The following is a 16,893-nucleotide window of genomic DNA, read 5'->3' as shown; positions in this document are numbered from 1 at the left end:
GAACCAGTTGCGGAGCACTTACTCAGGATTTGGAGTCGGTATCTGGATTAAAATTCCATGCCTCGATTGGGATCCGAACCCAGTACCTAGCAGCCTGTAGACCGATGGCCTAACCACGACGCCTCCAAGGCCGATCTATAATTGTTATAACCATTTCTTGTACTTGATTAGGCGGGAAGTAGCCTAGTCTTAAAGCGCTCGCCTGATACGCGGTCGGTCTAGGATCTATCCCCGTCGGTGGGTGCATTAGGTTATGTCTCGCTGTAGCCAGTGCACCACGACTAGTATACTAAAAGGCCGTGGTATGTGCTACCCTGTCTGTGTAATAGTACACATATATATATCCTTTGCTACAATGGAAAACAATGTAGCGGGTTTCCTATCTAAGACTCATGTCAAAGTTACTAAATGTTTGACATCCAATAGCAGATGATTAATAAATCAATGTGCTCTAGTGGTGTCGTTAAACAAAACTGTCTGTCTATCTGTCGAACTTTAACTTTTAACTTTATACATGTTTATTTGTATTAAACCGGGGGCGGTTGGTCTGGGATCGATCCCCGTTGGCGAGCGCATTGGGCTATTTCTCGTTCCAGCCAGTGCACCACGACTGGTATATCAAACGCCGTGGTATGTACTACCCTGTCTGTGGGATGGTGTATATAAAAGATCCCTTGCTGCTAATCGAAAAGAGTAGCCTATGAAGTGGCGACAGCGGGTTTACTCTCTCAATATCTGTGTGGTCCGACGCCATATAACCGTAACTAAAATGTGTTGAGTGCGTCGTTTCTTTCTTTTTTTCTTTTTGTATTAAACCATATCGACCATTGTTTAGTACATTATGTATAGTTATATATGTTTACTGAAGTTATGCATTACGCTGAATTGCAAACTCAATGCAAGTAAATAACGTGAACTCGTTGCAACGTCTAGACTGGCATCGTTTGTGTCGTAGTTTAGTTGGTAGGTACTGGGTTCGTATCCCGGTTTGAACGACTCTATAGGTTGGTGTACGACTACTGAACCATCTTCTCTCTTACTAACCACTAACAACTAACTCACTGTCCTGGATAGACAGCCCAGATAGCTGAGGTGTGTACCCAGGACATCGTGTTTGAACCTTAATTGGATATAAGCACGAAAATATGTTGAAATGAAATGAATGAATGAATGAATGAATGAGCCGTCCAAAACACAGACGTTGGAAGGTGAGGGCGATCTGTATTAATTCCATTTTCTGTTAGGAGGAGGTGGTAATTAAGTTTAGAACCCCCATCCCACCCCCCCCCCCCCCCCCACCCACCTCTCTGGTTTAGAACCGGTGCTGGGATGAGACCACATACCCACTAGACTACGTCCTGCTCGTAAAGTTGTTTTTCTCAGAAGTATATTTGCATGTGTACACGTACACCGTATCAACGCACCTGACAGTTGCGTAACGCTCGTAAAGTGATGGATGATCATAAAAATGGCTCGCACACAGATAACACGTACATCTAATTTGGTTTCAGCTTGGAGAAACTCGGCAAGTTTCTTTGATCGTTTTGCAAAAGATAATGTACCGCTTGTAGCACTGCGTAATGTCTAATAGCTGTCTCAGATCAAGCGGGCACCTGTTTTAACAAATGGTATATTAATTCTCATTACAACTTATTATCCAATTAAGGCTCAAACACGCTGTCCTGGGGACACATCTCACATATCTGGGCTGTCTGTCCAGGACAGTGGGTTAGTTGTCAGTTGTTATATGTTAATGAGAGAGAGAGAGAGAGAGAGAGAGAGAGAGAGAGAGAGAGAGAGAGAGAGAGAGAGAGAGAGAGAGAGAGAGAGAGAGAGAGGGAGGGAGAGAGAGAGAAGAGTGTGTAGTGGGTTTACACCTACCCATTGAATCGTTAAAACTCGCTCTGATTGCTTAACCACGTCGCCCCCCAGACATGTAAATGGTGTTAGTTCTCTCGCAAAGTGTCTGATTTAACAAGTCAGATTAATATTCTGGCAAAAGGTCACATTAACATGGATTGTGGGAAATTATTTTAAACTGACGTTTCGCTTCTTTCTTGGTTTGGTCAATTGTTTCTCGATGGGCGGGATGTAGCCCATTGGGGTATTTCTTGTTCCAGCCAGTACACCACGACTGGTATATCAAAGTTCTTGGTATGTGCTATCCTTTCTGTGAAATCGTGCATATAAAAGATCCCATGCTACTAATGGAAAAATCTAGCAGGTTTCCTCTCTAAGACTATATCATTAGTACATGTCAAAATTACTAAATCTTTGACGTCCATTAGCCGATGATTACTAAATCAATGTACTTTGGGTGGGATGTTTTAAACAAAACAACCTTTAAATGTTTCTTTCTCGAGATATTACTTTCTTGTTTTGACCGGCCTCGGTGGCGTCGTGGTTAGGCCATCGGTCTACAGGCTGGTAGGTACTGGGTTCGGATCCCAGTCGAGGTATGGGATTTTTAATCCAGATACCCACTCCAAACCCTGAGTGAGTGCTCCGCAAGGCTCAATGGGTAGGTGTAAACCACTTGCACCGACCAGTGATCCATAACTGGTTCAACAAAGGCCATGGTTTGTGCTATCCTGCCTGTGGGAAGCGCAAATAAAAGATCGCTTGCTGCTAATCGGAAAGAGTAGCCCATGTAGGGTTTCCTCTCAAGATATGTGTGGTCCCTAACCATGTCTGACGCCATATAACCGTAAATAAAATGTGTTGAGTGCGTCGTTAAATAAAACATTTTCTTTCTTTCTTGTTTTGTTTTTGTTTGTTTGTTTGTTGTTTCTGTAGTGGCTGTTGTTTTGTTTTTGTTTGTTTGTTTGTTTGTTGTTTCTGTAGTGGCTGTTGTTTTGTTTTTTGTTTGTTTGTTTGTTGTTTCTGTAGTGGCTGTTGTTTTGTTTTTAGTCCCATACCAATCCAACTGGAGGGGACTATAGATTTCAGCTCCTCCCTTTTGTCTGTCTGTTTGTCCCTTCGTCCTAGTTTTCCGGATGTTTCCGGATGTTTCTTTCTTACATTGCCTTGATATATTGAGCTGAAATTTTTTACATAGCTTTATAAGATATATTTTTACAGATCAAATTTGACTTTCATGGCGATTTACCCATTTTGCATAGAGTTATAATTCCATTTTATAATTACTGTTTTGTAATATGCGTCTGGATTGGTTAAAACGCTATCACGTGATCTAAAAAAACAACGTTCATTCTTCCATGAAGGCAAAAACTGCACTTTTTCGGTAAACAAATAAAAACAGAATGTTATTACCGTAACTACTTTTTATCAATTACGTCAACCACGTAATCCCCGGGGATTCCATCGTTTCTATTTTATTCCAATATCGTCTGCACTGTGAATGACGGTGACAATCCAGGCTTTAAACGACTCGGGGTTTGATCTGAGATACATAATGTATATGACAGGCCACACAAATGAAGCTTCTATTAGAAGTTATAGCAGAGAATGCTCAACAAATCAAACGAGAGACATGAGCGCAGCTCTGTCACATTTGACAAGAACACCAAATCGACAACTTACACGCGCGAATACACATACGCCTTCGTGCACAATTACGCGACCTGTCCTTTCCTAGAATATCAAACGATCACAAACATCCTCTGAAATCCACACACCCAGTAACACTGAAACCATTTTATCCCTTTCAAGTCAGTGTTCACATTCACGTTTTCACTAATTCAACTTTAATTAAAATTTATAAAACCTTATGTAAATAATTATAATGAATCGGAGATATGACGTAAAAAAACGAATGTAACTTTCTAAGGGAATTTCCTTATTTGTGTATTGATACATTTGTAAATCATTGTGGAATAGAGTTCGATTGGGTTTTTTAAAAAATATAGTTTTGTATAATGGCAATATTAATTTATTTGGAATTACGCAGTGTGAAAAACGGTTTTGGTGTTTATCATCGCATGAACGTCAGAAATATAACGTTCAATTCTTAGATGTACCTTGAATTTAGGAGATATGCAAACTTGTTTTCTGGTCTTATGTTTTGTAATGCTTGAAGTTTTTAGATGGAATTTTATATATAGCTTTATCACGTTACAGATCACGTTTAACTTTCATGGCAATTTACCCGTTTTTCACCGTTATGAACTTATATTAGGAACAAACAAACAAAACAAAAATATTTGGCCCGGTAGGGGGCATGCATTGCTTAGCAGTACTCTTAGAACGCTTACTTACATTTTAAATTGTTTTGTTTTTGTTTCTGTTTCTATTTTTGTTTTGTCTTCTTCTTGTTCTTCTTCGTCCTCCTCTTCTTCTTCTTCTTCTTCTTCTTCTTCTTCTTCTTCTTCTTCTTCTCCTTCTTCTTCTTTATCTTAGCCATCTTTTTACTTCTTTTTTGTTTTCTGTTTCCGTCCCGGAGCACTTGGTCTAATGTTAGAGAAGACCGCGTAATTGATCTGAATGTTTGCCGTCATCCAGTATATTTTATTTTATTCTGAGTTACTAGGTGTCTAACACAATGTACTTGATACACTGTGCCTAGCGAGTGCAAGGAGGAATCGACTGCTGATACGTAATACAATCTTACCGATAAGCAAAACTGCAGTTTTGATTTTTTTCATTCGCGAAAAAAGGTTTCTGTGCACTAAAACAATATATTATACAGATTTGCATTTTCCTGAAATCTGTTCATGGAAGGGCGGAGCGTAGCTCAGTGGTACAGCGCTCGCTTGCTACGCGGTCGGTCTGGGATCGATCCCCGTCGGTGGGCCCATTGGGCTATTTCTCGTTCAAGCCAGTGCACCACGACTGTCCTGTCTGTGGGATGGTGCATATATAGAGGATACTCCCCGAGTGTCTTGTGATATCATAATTTATCAGCACGAGTTGATAAAAGTATGAAATCCGAGGCTTGCCGAGGATTTCATACTTTTATCAACTCGTGTTGATAAATTATGATATCACAAGACACTCGGGGGGGGGGGGGGGTATTCTTTTTATCATCCATTATCATTCTTTTCATTTGCGACAGTTGTAAACAATGTCAGTAATGTGGGTTGAATGTCAGCAGTAGACTCGTTAACTAGCAGAACGGCAGTGGAGTGACGTCACTAATGGTAGGTTTAGCGCTGAAACAAACACAGTGACGTAACAAAACATTGTATTGTGATTAAAATTTAACCAATCAAGATTATAAGAAGCGGAAATATCGCAAATTATAGTGCCAGCGATATCTCCTACAAAGGCCTTTAATGGATGATAAAAAAGATCCCTTGCTGCTAATCGAAAAGAAAAAATCAGTGTGCTCTAGTGGTGTCGTTGAACAAATAAACTTTACGCGCATTTTGGATAACGTGACATTGTTATTTTTTCTTACCAACGATCAGTTGTTTTATTGATATCTGATCGTCATCAACGTTATGCTACCCTCGTCAGGATTTTATTGGTATCTGATCGTCATCAACGTTATGTTACCCTCGTCAGGATGTTTTATTGGTATCTGATCGTCATCGTCGTTATGCTACCCTCGTCAGGATGTTTTATTGGTGTCTGATCGTCATCAACGTTATGGTACCCTCGTCAGGATGTTTTATTGGTGTCTGATCGTCATCAACGTTATGTTACCCTCGTCAGGATGTTTTATTGGTGTCTGATCGTCATCAACGTTATGTTACCCTCGTCAGGATGTTTTATTGGTGTCTGATCGTCATCAACGTTATGTTACCCTCGTCAGGATGTTTTATTGGTATCTGATCGTCATCAACGTTATGTTACCCTCGTCAGGATGTTTTATTGGTGTCTGATCGTCATCGTCATTATGTTACCCTCGTCAGGATGTTTTGTTGGTGTCTGATCGTCATCAACGTAATGTTACCCTCGTCAGGAAATGAACGTCTTTGATCGATGGGTATGCTTGAGGTTGCATTGGCACACAACGCTGTTGCTTGACGTTTCGGTGATCATTAATGTTTATCATAAAAAAAACACACAGTGTTTGCGATGTTATCAACAGTATAAGAATCATCCATGTTCATGGCCCCGTTCCACGAAATAATTGTAGCTAAGGTTAATTGTAGTGACTTACGGTGAGTTTTACAACTGACACCATACATTTTGCAGCCGTTCCACAAAGCAACCTTACGGTAGTCGTAAGTGCCCCTTTCATGATTAACATTTTCTGTTTTGAATAAGTGTAAATTAGTTATTAAATAACAAATTGGTTACCGACTTTTCGGAACATCTTGGATGTATTCACTGGTATCGGGCATCCATGAAGTAACTTTGTCAGTTTAGTTGCTAAACGATTGTTTTCGAAAGCGACAACAGTGCTAAGATCGTTTCGTGGAACCGGTCCCCATGGCGCCTACGTGTGACGTCACGGTTAACAAAACAACTGGTACACATACAGGATTATTTGGAAACAAGTCTGACATTCCAACACAATCACGAGCTACGGCCAATTAGTGGAAGAACTGTGCTTTACAGAGGCGGATCGAGGGGGGGGGGGATGCAGGAGCCTGGCCCCCTCTAAATTTTGCGAGTTATAATTTTATTATATATATTAATTTTCATTATATTACGATCCCCCTCCAAACCTCCCCCAAAAAGTGCCTTGGCATTCTGCGTCATGCCATTGCCCCCCCCCCCCCGGATTTTCAGGATCCGCCACTGCATTACCAGTTAGGTGCTAAAACAATACGACCACGACCGTTTAGTAATACATAGTCCTGTTACAACGTCATCGACGGCGTACAAATAGAGAATATTGCATGAGTGGCCGTTATATACCATTTATCTTACAACGAGTTGTTTAAAAGTGTATCTAACGAAGGAAAGCGAGATGGATTCGTTTTTAACGAGTTGTAAGATAAACGGTATCTAACGGACACTAATGTAGTATTCTATTTCTTACATATCCTGAAAAAAAAGGTTTAAAGCAAATTTTTACATCTTATTCGACTAAAAGTTATTTACATCCCATGCGTTTTTAGCTAAAATACGTGTCACGGACAAAGGATTGTCAGGTAATCTATAGATCACAGTGTAATCGATTTCGGTCGTGCTATTTTTTCAATGTATGTATGGCATCGGTGACCTAGTCATCACCTAGGAGCAGCCAGTCGTATGTCTCGAAATTGTTAACAAACGTACATGTTTTAACAAGTACATATTATTACAAATTCATTCATTCATTTCAATGTGTTTTCATGCTTACGTTGTATATCATGTTAAGTTTCAAGCACGCTCTCCTGGTCACACACTTCAGCTATCTGGGCTGTCTATCCAGCGCCGTAGGTTAGTGAATAGCTGTCAGTAGTTAGTGAGAGAGAGACGTCGGTGTAGTGATCTTTCACCTAAGTCATTGAGCCATTAAACTGGCTCTGGGTGGAAGTCGGTACCCGGATGTGAACCCAGTACCTACCGCTTTATATTTAACAGATAAATAATTAATGTATGGTGGGAAACAAAAAGTTTTGATTTAATTTTAAAATGACTTTGTATAACATAAAAGTTGTTTTTGTTTAACGACACCACACTAGAGTATATTGATTCCTTAATCATCGGCTATTGCAGTATTGGATATCAAGCATTTGATAATTTTGACATATAGTCTTAGATAGGAAACCCCTTTTTTACATTAGTAGCAGGAGATCTTTTATACACACCATCCCACCGACAGGATAGCACATATTACGACTGGAATGAGAAATAGCCCAGTGGATCCACTAACGGTAATCGATCCTAGACCGACCGCGCATCAGGCGGACGCTTTACCACTGAGCTACGTCCTGCCCCTTTGTAGAACGGATACTTCAATGTTGCATATGAGTCATCGTATTTCCCCGTGAGGAAACTTTCCCGTAAACATTACCGCAAATAGTACAGTTTTTGATACAGCATTCGTACAGAAGTTTAGAAAATAAACAAACAACCACAAACCGTTTGGAGGTGTCATGTCGTGGGATTTATCTCCGCGCTGTCTGTAAGAAAGGAAGGCAAAACGTTGAACATCACGTGTTTACAGATAAAACTTCCGGCAGGCTTGATCAGTTAGACAGTTCGTTGTACTTACTACATTTTAGGGGCGGGACGTAGCTCAGTGGTAAAACGCTAGCTTGATGCGCGGTCGGTCTAGGATCGATCCCAGTGGGTGGCGCCATTACGCCAATGGATTATTCTGATTCCAACCTATGCACCACGACTGGCATATCAAAGACTGTTGTAGGTGCTGTCCTATCTGTGGGTGGTGCATATAACAGATCCCTTGCTGTTAATGGGGAAAATGTAGTGGGTTTCCTCTCTGAGACAATACGTCGAAATTAACAAAACAAATTACATCCAGTACCCGATGATTTATAAATCAATATACTCTAGTGGTGTCGTTATACAAAACAAACTTTATCATTACTTGATGCATGTGTTTGTGTGTATAAACGTGACAGAAGCTGTTATACGATTTTTCTAGGGAGGGGTTTGCAAAGGCGAACAATTACATCTACGATATTCCAAATACACTAATATGCATTATATACATAGTTTAGTGATACTTTGTTCTGGTGAGGGCTGCTACACCCCCCCCCCCCCCACACACACACACACACACACTACCTCCCCCTGAATCCGCCCCTGAAAGCCAATCTTGTAGCAAACTAAGAAAAAAAGGTATGTGAGGTTTACTAGTGCAGCTGTTTTTTCTTCTACAGTAAATAACATATGTTAAAAATACGTGTTTTGCAAAGCGCTGAGTTTGGGTGAGGGTGGATGTGGCGAGTACTAGTTTATCTTTCTGTTTTGTTTTGTTTTTGTTTTTTGTTTTTTTTAATTACCAAATGTATGACATCCAATAGCCGGTGATTAATTAATCAATGTGCTCCAGTGGTGTCGTTACACAAAACTAACTTCTTCTTTTTCCTTCTTATTTCGTCTTTCCCTATTTTTATTTATTCCTCCTAATTGTATTTTTTTTATTCATTATTATTTCTGCTTATTAGGAACGGGACGTAGCCCAATGGTGAAACCCTTACATGGTGCGCAATCGATCTAGGATCGAACCACCTAAAGGACCCAGTGTCGTGATAAATGCTGCCATGTATGTGGGGGAAAAAGGGGAAAATAAAATAAACATAGTGAATTATTTACAAGACTAAATGTCAGAATGACTCAAATCTTTACGTCCAGTACTGGATGATTCATTAATCAATGTGCGCTAGTGGTGTAGTTAAACAAAAACACCTTTAATTTTCTTTCTTTCTATCTTTCTTTTTTCCTCCTTCCTTCCTCCCTTCTTCATCTTTTCTCCTTTTTTTCTCTCCTCCCCTTTCTTTTAATTATCCGTGTTCTGTATGATCTACGCTAACAGATATCAGTGTGAAGCAATTCAAGCTCACACGTTTTCATTACCGCGGATTCTCGCTCGCCCCCGGTACGTGATGCCACTCAATTAGTACCAACCACTAAAACCGGCTTGTTTTTATCAACCCGAGCAGTGTACGTGTCTCGGTGTGAGCGGACTGGAGGAAACGGAAATATTCTCAAACTGAGGCCATTACAAGATGGATGTTTCGGCGTTAAAAGACGAGCTACGTTTAGGTTCGTTTGTTACTTTGTCTTTAAATTCTGCGTTTATATCTGTCTATCTCTCTGTCTGTCTGTAAAGTTTGAAGTGTGCCGAATTGTCGTTGAAGAAAAAACACTGTTTTAGTTCCGTCCAAATCCACAGTTTACTGTTAAGTCAGGTGGATTAATGGTGTTTCAGTTTTGTGCCGAGTTTACGTATTGTACACATGCGTCTGTTGATGAAACTTCGCTAAAAAAAACCGCGTGTGTTTATCAAATGAAATAAACAAACGTAGGCGTTTAAATCGCATCACATTTCTCACTAGTATTGTGTCCGCGTTTAAGACCTTATCTAAATTAAAACCAGTCGTTTAATTATACCAATCACTTGTTTTGTGTTGTCCGTGTTTGAGATATAATCTAAAATAAATTCAATCGTTTAATACCCGTCACATGTCTAATACTGTCCGCGTTTAAAACCTGATCTAAAATAAATATAGACGTTTAATGCCTATCGCATGATTTATGTGTCCGCGTTTAAGACCTAATCTAAATTAAACGCAGACGTTTAATTATACATATCACTTGTTTTGTTGAGCCCGCGTTTTAAACCTAATCTAAAATAAACAGACGTTTAATAGTCATCACATGTTTTATGATATCCGGTTTAAGACCTAATCTAAAATAAATTCAGACGTTTAATACCCATCTCATGTCTTATGGTGTCCACGTTTAAGACCTCATCTAAAATAAACACAGGCGTTTACTTATACCTATCACTTGTTTTGTTGTGTCCGCGTTTAAGACCTAATCTAAAATAAGCATAGACGTTTTATCGCCATCATTAAAGGTGCATTCCTGAGTTTGCTGCAATTTTTAAGATGTTATCGACTAATTGAGAGTTTTTAACGATTGTAATTACATATCAAATATATTTTTCTGCATAAAATATTAGTAGCTGTATATTAAACGTGTTTCTGATCGTTTTAATATTTGTACTAGGTTAATTTCATTTTATTTTCTGAAATATATTGTTTTCGTACGTACGAAATAATTTGAAAATAAAATCCAGATTGGGCTTCTTATAAATATTAAGACGACCAGAAACACATTGAATATACAGACACTGATATTCTAAACAAGAAAATGTATTTAATATGTAAGTTTAATCGTAGAGATATTTTATTAGTCGGAAACATCTTACAATGCAGCAAAGTCAGGAATGTCCCTTTAATAAATCATTGTGCCTTAGCGGTGTCGTTGAAGAGACTGTGTGGAGCTTGCATCCATTGTAAGATTGTTTTCCACTAACAGTCTTTATGGCGACTAACGTTACATATTAAAGGGACAGACCCTAGTTTCAACCCGTGGAAATTAACACTAAGTTTAGTTAATCTACAAACATGTAACACATTTGGATAAAGTTACAACTGAGTGAAACATGAGTCTGTGAATTTGAAATGGTGAAATACCCTCTACAAATAGACTAAAACGTGACTCCATAACTGCTACTTCTCAGACGTACGTGCGTTTTTAAAAATATGAGAAATGATTTTGTTATATTAAAAACACCAGGATGACAAAAAACACTTCGAATGTATGGAAATTGATAATCTAAACCATAAAATCTAAGTAAAGTATGATTTCAGATATCAAAAACGGCTCTAATAGTAAAAAATATGCCTTAGTGTTTAAAAACTAGGGTATGTCCCTTTAAATATATTTTCTTAATTAGAATATTGGTGCAAAAACGTACCAAATTATTGGAAGGTAAAATCCGGTTTTGGCTACTACTACAAACATTAGAACGACATCGATATCAAACATCTTGTTTATACAGACACTGACATCCTAAATAAGAACACTTTTTTTTTTAATACGTAATTTTAGTCGTTAAACGGCAGCAAATTCAAGAATGTTCCAAACTTTAACGTTTTTATGAGTTCACAACACATTCACATAAATGGTTTTATTCTGGAAAAAAAAAAAAGAATAATAAAAAAAAATCACAAAACAGTTTTAGACAAACATACATGTTTATTTGACTTATCTCCGTGCTTATATCCAATTAAGGTTGAAACACGCTGTCCTGGGCTGTCTGTTCAGGGCAGTGAGTTAGCTGTTAATAGTTAATGGCTAGTGAGAGAAAAGATGGTGTTGTGGTGTAACACCTACCCATTGACTTGTTAAAACTCGCTCTGGGCTGTGAACCCTCTGCCTACCAGCCTTATGTACGATGGCTTAACCACGACACCACCGAGGCCGGTACCGGGCTGTGAACCCTCTACCTACCAGCCTTATGTCCGATGGCTTAACCACGACACCACCGAGGCCGGTACCGGGCTGTGAACCCTCTAGCTGCCAGCCCTATGTCCAATGGCTTAACCACGACGCCACCGAAGCCGGTACCGGGCTGTGAACCCAGTACCTACCAGCCTTATGTCCGATGGCTTAACCACGACACCACCGAGGCCGGTACCGGGCTGTGAACCCTCTAGCTACCAGCCCTATGTCCGATGGCTTAATCACGACACCACCGAGGCCGGTCAAACATATTTATAAATAAATAAAATAATCTAATATAGATGGCAGTCATTTTGATGGCATCTCTAAGGGCAAGTCTTGTTACTGCTGTGATCGGTAATTGTATATACTAGCCACGGAAAGGCAGAGCATTTTGAAAACCATTGCTTTGTCGACATGCCATGGCGTCATTAGTGTAATTAGATTCGTCAATATTGCTCCAGACTGCATGTTTTCGTCGTCTTCGCCTCTCGGTGATATTGTCATATTATTGAGTTCGTTATCAAAACTGATTTGCAAGGCTTCACAAGGAGCCAATGTTTGTTGGAGGATAATGTGAATATAGCCAAATGAGAATGGGAATAGACGGGATATATACGATGTCTCAATACGGCATTAAATTATTATAGAAACATGGCCCAGAAAGTGAATAAGAAATCCCAGTCGTATCGCTGATTAGCAGCAAGTGATTTTATATTCATTTATTAAGTTTCAATAATTCCCATTCATTTTATTTACCAAAGCAAGTGGCTTACAGGCATATAAATATTACCATTGTGATAAAGACATTTTATACCATTCTCAGGCAGGGCGGAAGCAAGTAGACATGGGGGCGGGGACGGGGGCTGACTGAGATCGAGGGCGGAAACAAAATTTATAAGGGGTTCTGGGGTATGTTCCCCCATAATATTTTGAAAACTAGATGACCTGAAATGCAACTTCCTGCATTCTACAAATAAAATTCATCTCTGCTTTAAGATTTATTACTAATAATATTTTTGATTCAGAAATATTTGGGGGAGGGTGGGGAAGAGCTAGAGTCCCCACCCCCAGCCCACATCTCCTGCTTCGCCGTGTCCGATCCCATTTCATTTTAAACTTATTTTCCTGATTATATTCAATTAGCCTTCCAGTGGATACACTACTGCACAATAAAACTGATGACTGTGGTTCAAACCCAGTCAAATTTCCTTCGAACATGGCTGTCAGTTATCTCGGACTCTCAATCTAATTAAAATTAGCTGCACTGGTTAATTACTATTACATGTGGAACTAACAGCACCCCGTTGGAGCTCATGTCCAGTTGACCTTTCATTCGACCAATGAAAACCTTACTTGCATATTCATGCCAGTGATTTGAAAAGAATTTGAAAATATTCGGGATTATGTCGAGGGTATACGAAATGGTTCGGGCGAATTACGAAGTATGCCGGAAAATAATTTCAATGTAAAATTGTATATAAAATTCGTTTCAAGACGAAAACCCCCAAAACGTGATGGTATAGCATTAAACTCTGTTTACATTAGTATACAATCCAGAGTGTATTACTGCACTTTTCCATCTGTTTTTTTAATGTTGAAAGAGACCAACAAGTTCGCCTATTGCATAAATAGTCTCGCCCGATATTTTAGAATTTGTATGCTTTGGAATAATGCTATAAAAGGCGAAGTGTAATTGGTCGATATTTAAATTGTTATTTATAGATGAAATGTCACCTGGACATGGGAGTCCACGCAATGCTGTTAGATCTACTGGTAGACCAGTAGAGCTAATTTTAATCAGATTGCTCGGACTCTTGTCTTCTGAGTTGTCCACACCATCGGCTACCTGTCTCAACGTCCTCCACGTCTACTCTCTGTGCACTTTCCTGCACCCGCATGCTGTCCTCATCCTCTGCCGCGAATAAAGTTGGTCTGACCCACGGCACTAACTAACGGTAGTAGGGGAGTATAGTAGGTGGTTACAAGTGCCACTTAACAATGAAAAAATAACGACTGAACACTCTCACTCTCTGAAATATGGGGCGAGACGTAGCCCAGTGGTAAAGCGTTCGTTTGATGCGCGGTCGGTTTGAGATCGATCCCCGACAGTGGGCCTTTTGGGCTATCTCTCGCTCCAGACAGTGCACCACGACTTGTATATCAAAGGTCATGGTATGTGTTATCCTATCTGTGGGATAATGCATATAAAAGATCCCTTGCTGCTAATCGAAAAGAGTAGCACACGAAGTGGCGACAGTGGGTTTCCTCTCTATATATCCGTAATTAAAATGTGTTGAGTGCGTCGTTAAATAAAGCATTTCCTTCCTTCCTCTGAAATGGTTAGACAAAGTCCACAGCTAACAGCTGATGGGGAAATGGCAAGTATGTGGCATGGATAGTAACAAGAGACAAGCACCTAACGCGGATGGAGAGAAAAAGACTGAGATATGGAGGTGGACAGCCAAAAACCGTTGAAAGATAGGAAGAGTTGCAGGATAAGAAAGAAATGAGATTGATTTAAAAGGAGAGAAAGGAAAGGGAGCAGTGATATATAATTATATATATATATATATATACACACACACACACACACACACACACACACACACACGCGCATATGCATATGCATACGCACACGCATACACATACAGAGAGAGAGAGAGAGAGAGAGAGAGAGAGAGAGAGAGAGAGAGAGAGAGAGAGAGAGAGAGAGAGAGAGACAGAGAGAGAGAGAAAGAGAGAGAGAGACAGACAGGAAAGCACATACCACAGCCTTTGATGTGCAAATCGTGGAAAGAGAATATTGTGTACGAAGCCAAAACTGTGATGCTATCAGGAACATTTGTAACTGACACTGTTCCAATACCAGTCACGTACACTGACATTTCGTCTCATCTAATATAATATTTACAAAATAGTGTTAATAAAATATGAAAATCGTTATCAGCTATCTTCCGATGACAAGATGATAAGTTCTAGACAAACCTGTGCGAGCAAACCGATCTATTTGCGTTTGACTTGTTTGTACGGAATCTGCATACGATTGAATCCTGGCATCAAAATACTTTTGTTGAATTCAGAAAACCTTAAAAAGATAAAATGTACAAATGAGGAGTAACCAAGTAGACATTTAAATTATTTTTATACATAGGGAAATGAATACACGACCGCCATTTTGCACCATGCGCACACTATTAAACGGCGTGTAATATTATATAAACCTAAATAAACCAAAGTTTTACACCGCCGTCATTGTCAAAGTCTCAACTGCTTCGCAGATTCATTGCATAAGAGTTTTGGTGACGTCACGTGACACGCGCCCTTCTTGAAAAAACAAAAGCCCGGTTTATGGGAGTAGTTGAAGAATGTCAACATTAGACTACGCCATGCATTTGATCTCTTCACAACAGAAAATGGCATCGATATCAACATTTGTGTGTTGATTTTGACAATAAATTGAAGAAGGTAAATCATTATTTTATCAAATCGATCGTACATTACAATGCGTGTGTGCAGAAATCATTTCCCTTTAACAGCCTGAATCACGGTTACTGGAGGATACGTCTACCTAAACAGCGACAAGTTGTACTAAAACAAATATTAGGCTTTTGGGGCACCTGGAATTGCCCTCTTTTATTGTTTTATAAGGGCATATACATTGTGTAATTTTAATGTTTTATTTACCTTCCTTGGAAATTCCCAGTCAAAAATAAGCGCCACACTAAATTAATTAAAACTATTTTCTATATAAATACTATAGGTTATTTGAACGACGCATCAAAAATTTCCCCAATCCCCTTTTTATAAATAATTCAAAATTGACACATTAATAAGTAATTTTTCTGTCCCACACTCGACCACTGGCCTTGCCGGAGATTGGGTGTGGAGAGACGTGCCTGAACCGTAATTGAATAGAAGGAAGGAAATGATTTATTTAACGACGTACTCAACTCAGTTTATTTACGGTTATATGGCGTCAGACGTATGGCTAAGGAAACGCGCTGTCGCCACTTCATGGGCTGCTCTTTTCCATTAGCAGAAAGGGATCTTTTATATACACCACCCCACAAACAGGGTAGTAGATACCACGGCCGTTGATGTACCAGTCGTGGTGCACTGGCTGGAACGAGAAATTAATTGGATAGAGACACGTTAATAGGGATTACGTTTACGTACGAGAAGTAGCGTGTGCATATATAAATAGGCTGTTGTTGAATTCCCCAAATTTCGATCAGATTTCTCAAATTATATGCAGAGGGAATAAGAATGAGTTTATTTTTATCAAATGTATTTCTTCGACTCTCCAACCGCCATTAACAAAACAATGTGCTGGGGTGTCGTGACACACACTTTCCTTTCTTTTCCCATGCTGCACCTGTGGAGGAAAAGCAGAGCCACAAAGTGGATAAGTTATGTGCGTTCACCTTTCGAAACGCGCGAAGAATACGTGGAACACTTTTCACATTTGGGGCGACGTCAATGGGAATGGAGAGAGCCGATATATTTCTCTCTCCGAGTTACATAGTTCGCATTATTTCGCTAATCTACCACAACCCTCATCTGAATTGACGGGACTATATTCCATCTATCCAGGAAACGAGGTCAGCTTGCGCGTGCTCATGTGGAGCAGGCGTGTGTGTGTTTGTGTGTGTATGTGTGTGTGTGTGTGTCTGTGTGTGTGTGTGTGCGTGCGCGCGCGTCTCTCTCTCTCTCTCTCTCTCTCTCTCTCTCTCTCTCTCTCTCTCTCTCTCTCTCTCTCTCTCTCTCTCTCTGTGTATACGTGTCCGTGTCTGTGTGTTTAAAGTTAGTTTTGTTTAACGACACCATTGGAGCACATTGATTAATTAATTACTAGCTAATAAATAAATAATTAGCACACGTTGAGAGTATACTGGTATAGGGATGGGACGGTTATTATCACACGTTGAGAGTATACTGGTATAGGCATGGGACGGTTATTATCACACGTTGAGAGTATACTGGTATAGGGATGGGACGGTTATTAGCACACGTTGAGAGTATACTGGTATAGGGATGGGACGGTTATTATCACACGTTGAGAGTATA

General features: G+C 39.6%; 1 protein-coding gene across 2 annotated transcripts in view; it reads left to right on the top strand.

The window, feature by feature from the left end:
- The window catches only part of LOC121377326 (G-protein coupled receptor 84-like), a 44,078-nt gene that overhangs the window by 12,625 nt on the left and 14,560 nt on the right, over nt 1-16,893 (top strand). Inside the window, exon 1 of one of the 2 annotated variants that reach the window (XM_041505268.1) lies at nt 9,430-9,573. The exons of the other annotated variant lie outside the window; for it this stretch is intronic. The gene's annotated coding sequence lies outside the window, so the exon portion shown is untranslated. Of the gene's footprint in view, nt 1-9,429; nt 9,574-16,893 lie in introns of those variants that run through there. 2 annotated transcript variants of the gene reach the window in all.

The sequence above is a fragment of the Gigantopelta aegis genome, chromosome 7 (assembly GCF_016097555.1).
Source record: "Gigantopelta aegis isolate Gae_Host chromosome 7, Gae_host_genome, whole genome shotgun sequence".
NCBI lineage: Eukaryota > Metazoa > Mollusca > Gastropoda > Neomphalida > Peltospiridae > Gigantopelta > Gigantopelta aegis.
This window is presented reverse-complemented; position numbering and strand designations above follow the sequence as displayed.